At 34.3% G+C, this 7153-nt stretch overlaps 1 non-coding gene across 1 annotated transcript; it reads right to left on the bottom strand.

Moving 5' to 3' along the window:
* Window positions 1-292: 292 nt before the first annotated feature.
* Window positions 293-404, bottom strand: LOC126885755 (U6 spliceosomal RNA). Its single transcript, XR_007698453.1, has one exon. It is a non-coding gene; the product is annotated as a U6 spliceosomal RNA (small nuclear RNA).
* Window positions 405-7153: the final 6749 nt, after the last annotated feature.

The following is a 7153-nucleotide window of genomic DNA, read 5'->3' as shown; positions in this document are numbered from 1 at the left end:
CATACGCGGGATCCAGACCTATTAACATCTGGGATAAAATTAATTGTTGATTATCTACGGTAGTGACTTGCTCATTTTCTTTAATTGTTATTTCTTTAAACTTTGGAAGATATTTGGAAATACTTTTCGCCACTTCGTACTCCTGAACTGAGATTAGTGCTTTATCTAGCGATTTGTGGTGTTGTAATCGCAGAGCTATTTGCAATAATTCAACATCCTGTAATCCATCTATGAATGAATGTATATCAATCTCTTCCAGAAAATGTTTAGGAGCCTGACGTACGCCAAATGTAATAATGTGGAACGCTTCACGATTTTGCGTGACATCCTTGCGCAGGGGCCATGCTAATCTTCTACCAATGTTACACTTCTTGTAAATATCTTTATTGAACTCGAACAGAAATTGCAATACTTTAACAAACTGATAAGTGCAAACTTAAAAATCTGAATTAAAACTGAACTATAAAATGTCAAACACATATATGTTTATATAGATTCTTGACGTTCTAGACGTCACCAGACATTTCTGGGTTATTTCATGACATCCAGAACATTCTCGTACGTGACTACTTCTTCTTTCACGTTGAGAGACTTTTTCTATGTAGGATCAATCTACGGAACTGTCATAACAATACTAAGAAATGATAATTAGGAGTTGTTGCAGCTGATTATGAAGTGTAAATTCGAAGGAAAAGGGGTCTTGGCCGACGACCAATTAATATCCTGGCTGAAAAACATTCGCGACTGGACCGAGTTAAACGCACAGACGCTTTTCAAAAAAGCAGCAGAAGATAGAGACGAATTTGCAATGGTTATTGTCAACCTGCATCAGTGTAGTCGGCACTATAAGAAGAAGGAGTAAATTTGATAGTTCAGTTGGACTAGATGAAAAAAAGGCCTAACCCTGTATGGCGAGCTCCTCTACATTTTATTATTCTAGCTACCGCCACATTAACCCCCGCTTTTGTATGTATAATATATATTTTCCATATTCATATTCACTCACTCATTCATTCATTAAGCATTACAATCCCTAGTGATTGTAGCTAACACCATGACGTTCAAACTCCTATTCTTGGGTAAGGTGGATTACGCCTCTGTCATTTATGGCTTGCCGTGTGTCTTTTCTGCTGTCGTAACTCTTTTTCATTTCTTCCTGTCCTTACACTGATCATTCCAGTCTTTCACATTCATTGCTCTTATATCTTCTTCTACATCATCCAGCCATCTTCTTCTAGGTCTTCCTCTACACCTGGGCCATAGTGGTGTCTAGTTAGTTAGTGTTCTCTACATATCTAATTCTCTCTTTAATTCTTCTTCAATTTCGGCATTTGTTGTCATTCTTATTTCTCCCTCTAGAGTTACATTGTGGCCCAGTATCATTCTCATTATTTTTATTTCAATTCTTATAAGACTATTTTCCTCTTTCTTGTGTTACACCCATGTGTAACAACAGGTCTTACTAAGGGCTTATATCGGTTCATCTTTGTTCTCTTACTTAGAGTCTTGCTTCTCAGAAGATTTCTATGCATTCCATATGTTTTTTGTTTTCCAGTTTTTCGTATTGTTACTCCCAAATAGGGGGTATTCCCATCTCGGCTCACTATAATCCTTTAGTCCTTTATGACACCCCAAATACATTTTAAAAAACCCCCAGGTCAGCTTCAAGATTAACAGGTTAGTAGGTATAATAATAATTTTTACTTGGAATTATAGATTAGGGTTTCTCTTGGTTGGAAATGTTGGCTGTGGAATCGATTTCGCTACTGATACACAGGATAAAGCTTGCTTAGATGTTTGAGACATATTAACTGTTTGTGTATCTACTACGCCACTGCAGATGTAGTCAAAAGCAATTACGTTGTCATCTTGAAATTATGCCTAATTTAGCTTCTATATATTATGGTAAAGGTTCAGATTTTTATCCATTTTAAAATAAAAATATATTGCCGATTGTAAGGCAGTCTTGTTTAAATTTTTGTTCTCAGTTTTTAACAGTTTAAACAAAAAATAAACCTCAACTAATAATGAGTGATTTATACATACTAATTCTAGTTGTAGTAGTTCTACCTATGTCAAAAAAAAATCTGTATTATGCTCGTCGGAAGTGACAACCAGCTTTACCAAAATCAATTTTTGAAGTTCATGAAGTTCTAAGAAAATTAGAACCAAAAACAAATAGAGGGGAAATCTTTTTATTAGTGAATGACTCGATCGAAAATTAAGTGATATTTTCATGTGACAGTAATTTAAAATTGTTAAAATAGCTAAAGGTAGATATAGTTTCAAATTTGTACTTATTCATGTTATTATTATATGCATATAATAACACGAAAAATATTGAAAAGTATGTTTTTATTACACTTCTTAAAATAAAAAAAAAACAAAATATTTCAACATTCTTCAATACATTCGACAAAAGCTTAGGTATACCTGAAACCCAGCTGAAATTTAACAGGTAGCTTTACATGGCAACCGTGTAATTATAAAGAGGGGTACTTAGCCCCACCTGCCCCCGTAATGGGCAGCTCTGATACCCATAGCAAGGCATGCCGCCACCACGATTTGATTTTTTTGCCCAGCATCGTTATGCTGCCCGACAGTGCTGTCTCTAGAAATAGAAAACCAGTTATTCGGAAAAATTATGTATCATTAAACGGCTGCTCATACCGCGTGCAGTCCGGCCGTTAATGAAAGAACAAAGCATTTTATATCGGTTTCAGTTTGTATAAGTATACAGGGTGTTATTGTAATGTGAGTATTCTTCTTTATACACCCATGTAGTAAATGGTAAGAGGATTATTTTAGGTGTACATTGTACATATTGCGTTATTTTACACCTCGGTTAAAATATTTTTTTTTCTAACGGTAGTATTATGTACACATGACCACAATGAAGAATAAATAAATTTTCATTCTGATCAAAAACTTGGATCAACCAAATATATTATGAGCTTGAAGTTGATTCTAAACGATTCATTGTATTTTATCTAAACATATCCGAGTACAGACTCAGCAACTAACCATAATCTAGTTTATGCTAAATTCAAATTGAGACTAAAAAGACAGGAAGCTCCACGCTGCACCTACCCAGAAGAAACCAAATAATCGACTTCTACGAAATATTTGAATAAGCAAATATAGACGAAAAACTGGATGTTTATGAGTTCCACCATAGTCACAATAGCCAACGAAGTTTTATAACAGGAAAAATATCGAGTAAAGAAAAACGATTTGATAACAGTTTAAATATAATACCTAATTCATCAAAGAAGCAAGAGGAAAAATATAAACCGATCTTGATATAGAGACATGTATCGACCAATAAAACATCAGGGTTAGAGAGCATAATTCTTAAGGCATATTCTTTAAAAAGTGTTTGTCGGATTTCTCTTCGCAAACTGGTCAAAGATGACTGTCAAGAAGATGCTTCCCTCTGCAGATTTTGGGCGTGGTCCCTTCAAATCCATTGGAGTAGTGTGCCAAGGCTTTTCTGCAGCAAATAGTACATTCTTCCTGCTGGCTTCAGGTTCGACGGCTAAAGGTATTTTCTTTGACTAACGTCACTTTCCTAGTCGTCGTGGTCCCATCAAAAGTGTCGTCTTTTTCGGTCATTCAGTTCTTCTTGAATTGGTCTCGGATGACTGGCTAGAAGGTGCTTCGTTCTGTAGATCTTGGGCGTGATTCCCTCAAATCCATTGGTACAGTGTGCCAAGGATTTTCTGCAGCAGATGGTCACATCTGCATCGTTCCTGCTTGTTGCATCGGCGACGGTTTACTTTCGGTTTGGTTCATTCTCGGTTCGGTTCATTTTCGGTTCCTTTGGAATCTAAAAACAAACAAATTCAATCTTCTTTGAACGGGTTCTATATAATTCTTTACAAGTTTACTTGTATAATTTCTTACTTTTGCTCGGGTGCCAATTTCAATTTGTAACGGGAAGTTACAAATTGGTAAAGTTTGTTTAGCAGTAAATGGTTGACTTCAAAAAGTACCGACTATAAACATTCTGGGTTAACCGATAATAGTACAAAAGATCCGGTTTCAGGTAAAATGTAAATATATTTGAATGTTTGTTTTTCTATAATCTTAGCAATTAAAATAGATTTAATTTATCTTTTCTATTCTCATACTATAATAAATATATCAATTATGATGTCACTACCTGTATCATAATGAACTTCATTATGATACAGATTTTCATTAAGATAGAGATTTTTAACCAATAGAATCGCGATATGGCATTCACGATAAAGGTGGTACACGCGCAGTGACCAATGGCGAGTCAAATACATACGCTTTGACAGTTCTCAATATGTAAACAAACCGTCAAACTGACAAACTACTGAATTTATTTGTGTTATAAAATTAATAAATTTGAATACATTTTTTGTTGTGAATGATCATAGAAAAAATAGTGTATACAACTTGCATATAATTATCATTATGAAGCTCGTACTCTATACGAAACTCGCCGCATACGGCTCGTTTCGTAACCCTCATACTCGCTTCATAATGACCATCATTAAATGCTCGTTGCATAATATACTATTAAAAGTACATTTGAAAACATTAATTTCGTGTATATAAGGCAAAGCAATATATTTTACATTCGTTTTTTTGTTTTTGTCGTCGTAATTATTGTAAATTTTGTGGATTCTTTGCTTTATTGTAGGAGTACCGTCAAGTCAGTGTTAATTGTCAAAAGACCAACTCTGTCTACCTCGTTTGCTTATCGCTCCGGACCGGTCTTAAAAATGGGCCAAATCAGATAAATTTAATAATATTTACTACCGCACTAATTGAAGTCAACCATTTACTGCTAAACAAACTTAAACTTTCTCGGGCGCCAGTTTGTAACGGATAGTTTTTTCAGGACAACATATTCAGTAAAAATAAAACACAGGTTAAAAATAAAGTAAATATATTCAGGAAATTTATATACAGTACAAAATTAAAAATAACAAAATAAAATAGGTACATTCCATGTCAAATCACTCAGGCAAAAAATTTTGGATCTCCGATTTGTCTGAAAATTGGTATATAGCTTCTGCGGGACGTAAAAGTAAGATATTTAAGGTCAAAAAATCCTCTTCTTCTTTTTTTCTCAAAATGTGATTTTATGCGATTTTACAGTGATTTGGTGTTTATTTAAACAAATTTGCATTTTCTGTCGTAAAGTATCAATGAAAAACATAATATTTTAATAGAAAGGACTCAAAAATGTCATTATATGGCATTATAATAAGTTATTTTGAATCAAAACAAGTTTTTGATCAAATTTTATAGTGTAAAAAACGTTAAAATACCGTTTTTTACATTTTCCTCCATTACCAAAATACATCATCATCGATTTGGCTGAAAATTTGCCCACAGATATCCAAAAGATAGAACTTTAAGTGGTTAGAAGGATTTGAATTATATTACAATACCAAAAAAGTTACATGCAGTAATATCAGACTCAAAAGTATATATTAGTCCAGTCGGGATAGCATTTGACTTTGAATGCCGAGCTGCCCAAAATTTTATTTTTCTGATCTTTAAGGGAGTCAATAGTAGCCTAAATTTAAAATCACGAATGAATTCCTCCGTTACGTTAGTCGCCATCTTGATTTTAAAGGAAAACCTGTTTGGCTCAATATCTCCGCCATTTTTAACTTTTCGACAAAAATCGTAGGAACTAAAATTGTTCCAAATAAATCGTATTTACAATTATTACAATTTCTTTTTAACCATTTTTGTCGTGAGGTCGATATTTTCGAGTTAATTTTACTTACATACAGTAGACGCCTATATTTTTGACTATAATATTGCATGTAACTTTTTTGGTATTGTAATATAATTCAAATCCTTCTCACCACTTAAAGTCCTATGTTTTGTCTATCTGTGGGCAAATTTTCAGCCAAATCGATTATGATGTATTTTGGGAATGGAGAAAAATGTAAAAAACGGTATTTTAACGTTTTCTACACTATAAAATTTGATCAAAAGCTTGTTTTGAATCAAAGTAACTTGTTATAATGCCATATAATGACATTTTTGAGTCCTTTCTATTAAAATATTATGTTTTTCATTGATACTTTACGATAAAAAATGCAAATTTGTATAAATAAACACCAAATCCCTGTAAAATCGCATAAATAACATTTTGAGAAAAAAAGAAGAAGAAGATTTTTTGACCTTAAATATCTTATTTGTACGTCCCGCAGAAGCTATATACCAATTTTCAGACAAATCGGAGGTCCAAAATTTTTTTTGCTCCAAAATTGAGTGATTTGAAATGGAATGACCCAATATCATTATATCTTCGCTCCGTTCCGGGGCAAGCTCCCTATGCGACCGTCTGCAAAAGAAATAAAATTGTATTAATAACTATAAACAAAAATATAATAACAGCACAGTATATAAAATCGCAATAGCGCTATACGGAATCAATATATCTACATAATTACACGCTCAGACTCGTAGTCCCCAATCAAACAACGACCCATCGACACAGTTACCCATAAGCCAGCTCTGGGCGAGGTGGCGGCTACCGGTCGCTGCGGTTACGGTTCCGTCGGAACGCCTCCTCAGTACACAGCGCGTTTACCTCGGCAGGTTCCAATTCATTCCAGTGCATCTCTGCCGTTTGAGTTCTTTCCGGTTCACTATACCAAGAAGAACTGCTTCATGATTCTCCTTGCTCGTCTTAAATACACTCTCGGTAGACATCCGGTCCTCTGCGGTTGATCTGCCGAACGCCGGCTGGAGGCATTATATCATTACAAACAATGGAAAACTAACAATTCGGCTTCAGAAAAGGATTGGGAACAAGGAAAGTTCTGTTCTCAATATTGATATTGCTTCAAAGAACATGGTAAGTACAAAAACCAATTTTCATCTGCTTTATAACTTTTGAAAAGGCATTTGATAAGATGATAAGGTGAGTGCAGTGCTAGTCAAAAGTCCCCTCTCCCTCGCATCTTTTGGACGGTTAATACTTACAATAGTTAAATTTGGAGGGAGGAAATAAACGGACATAGACTTCTCAAATAGTCATAACATGTCACGAAATAGTGACAGATGACGTTACAGAGCCACTTTGACCAATAATAATTTTAAATGGGAACCTCAGCAAGTGATATCTCGTTTAAAAGGTATTGAAAATATC

This window comes from Diabrotica virgifera, chromosome 5 (assembly GCF_917563875.1).
Source record: "Diabrotica virgifera virgifera chromosome 5, PGI_DIABVI_V3a".
NCBI lineage: Eukaryota > Metazoa > Arthropoda > Insecta > Coleoptera > Chrysomelidae > Diabrotica > Diabrotica virgifera.
Note: the sequence above shows the minus strand (reverse complement) of the source record. Positions and strands in the feature narration are given on the sequence as shown.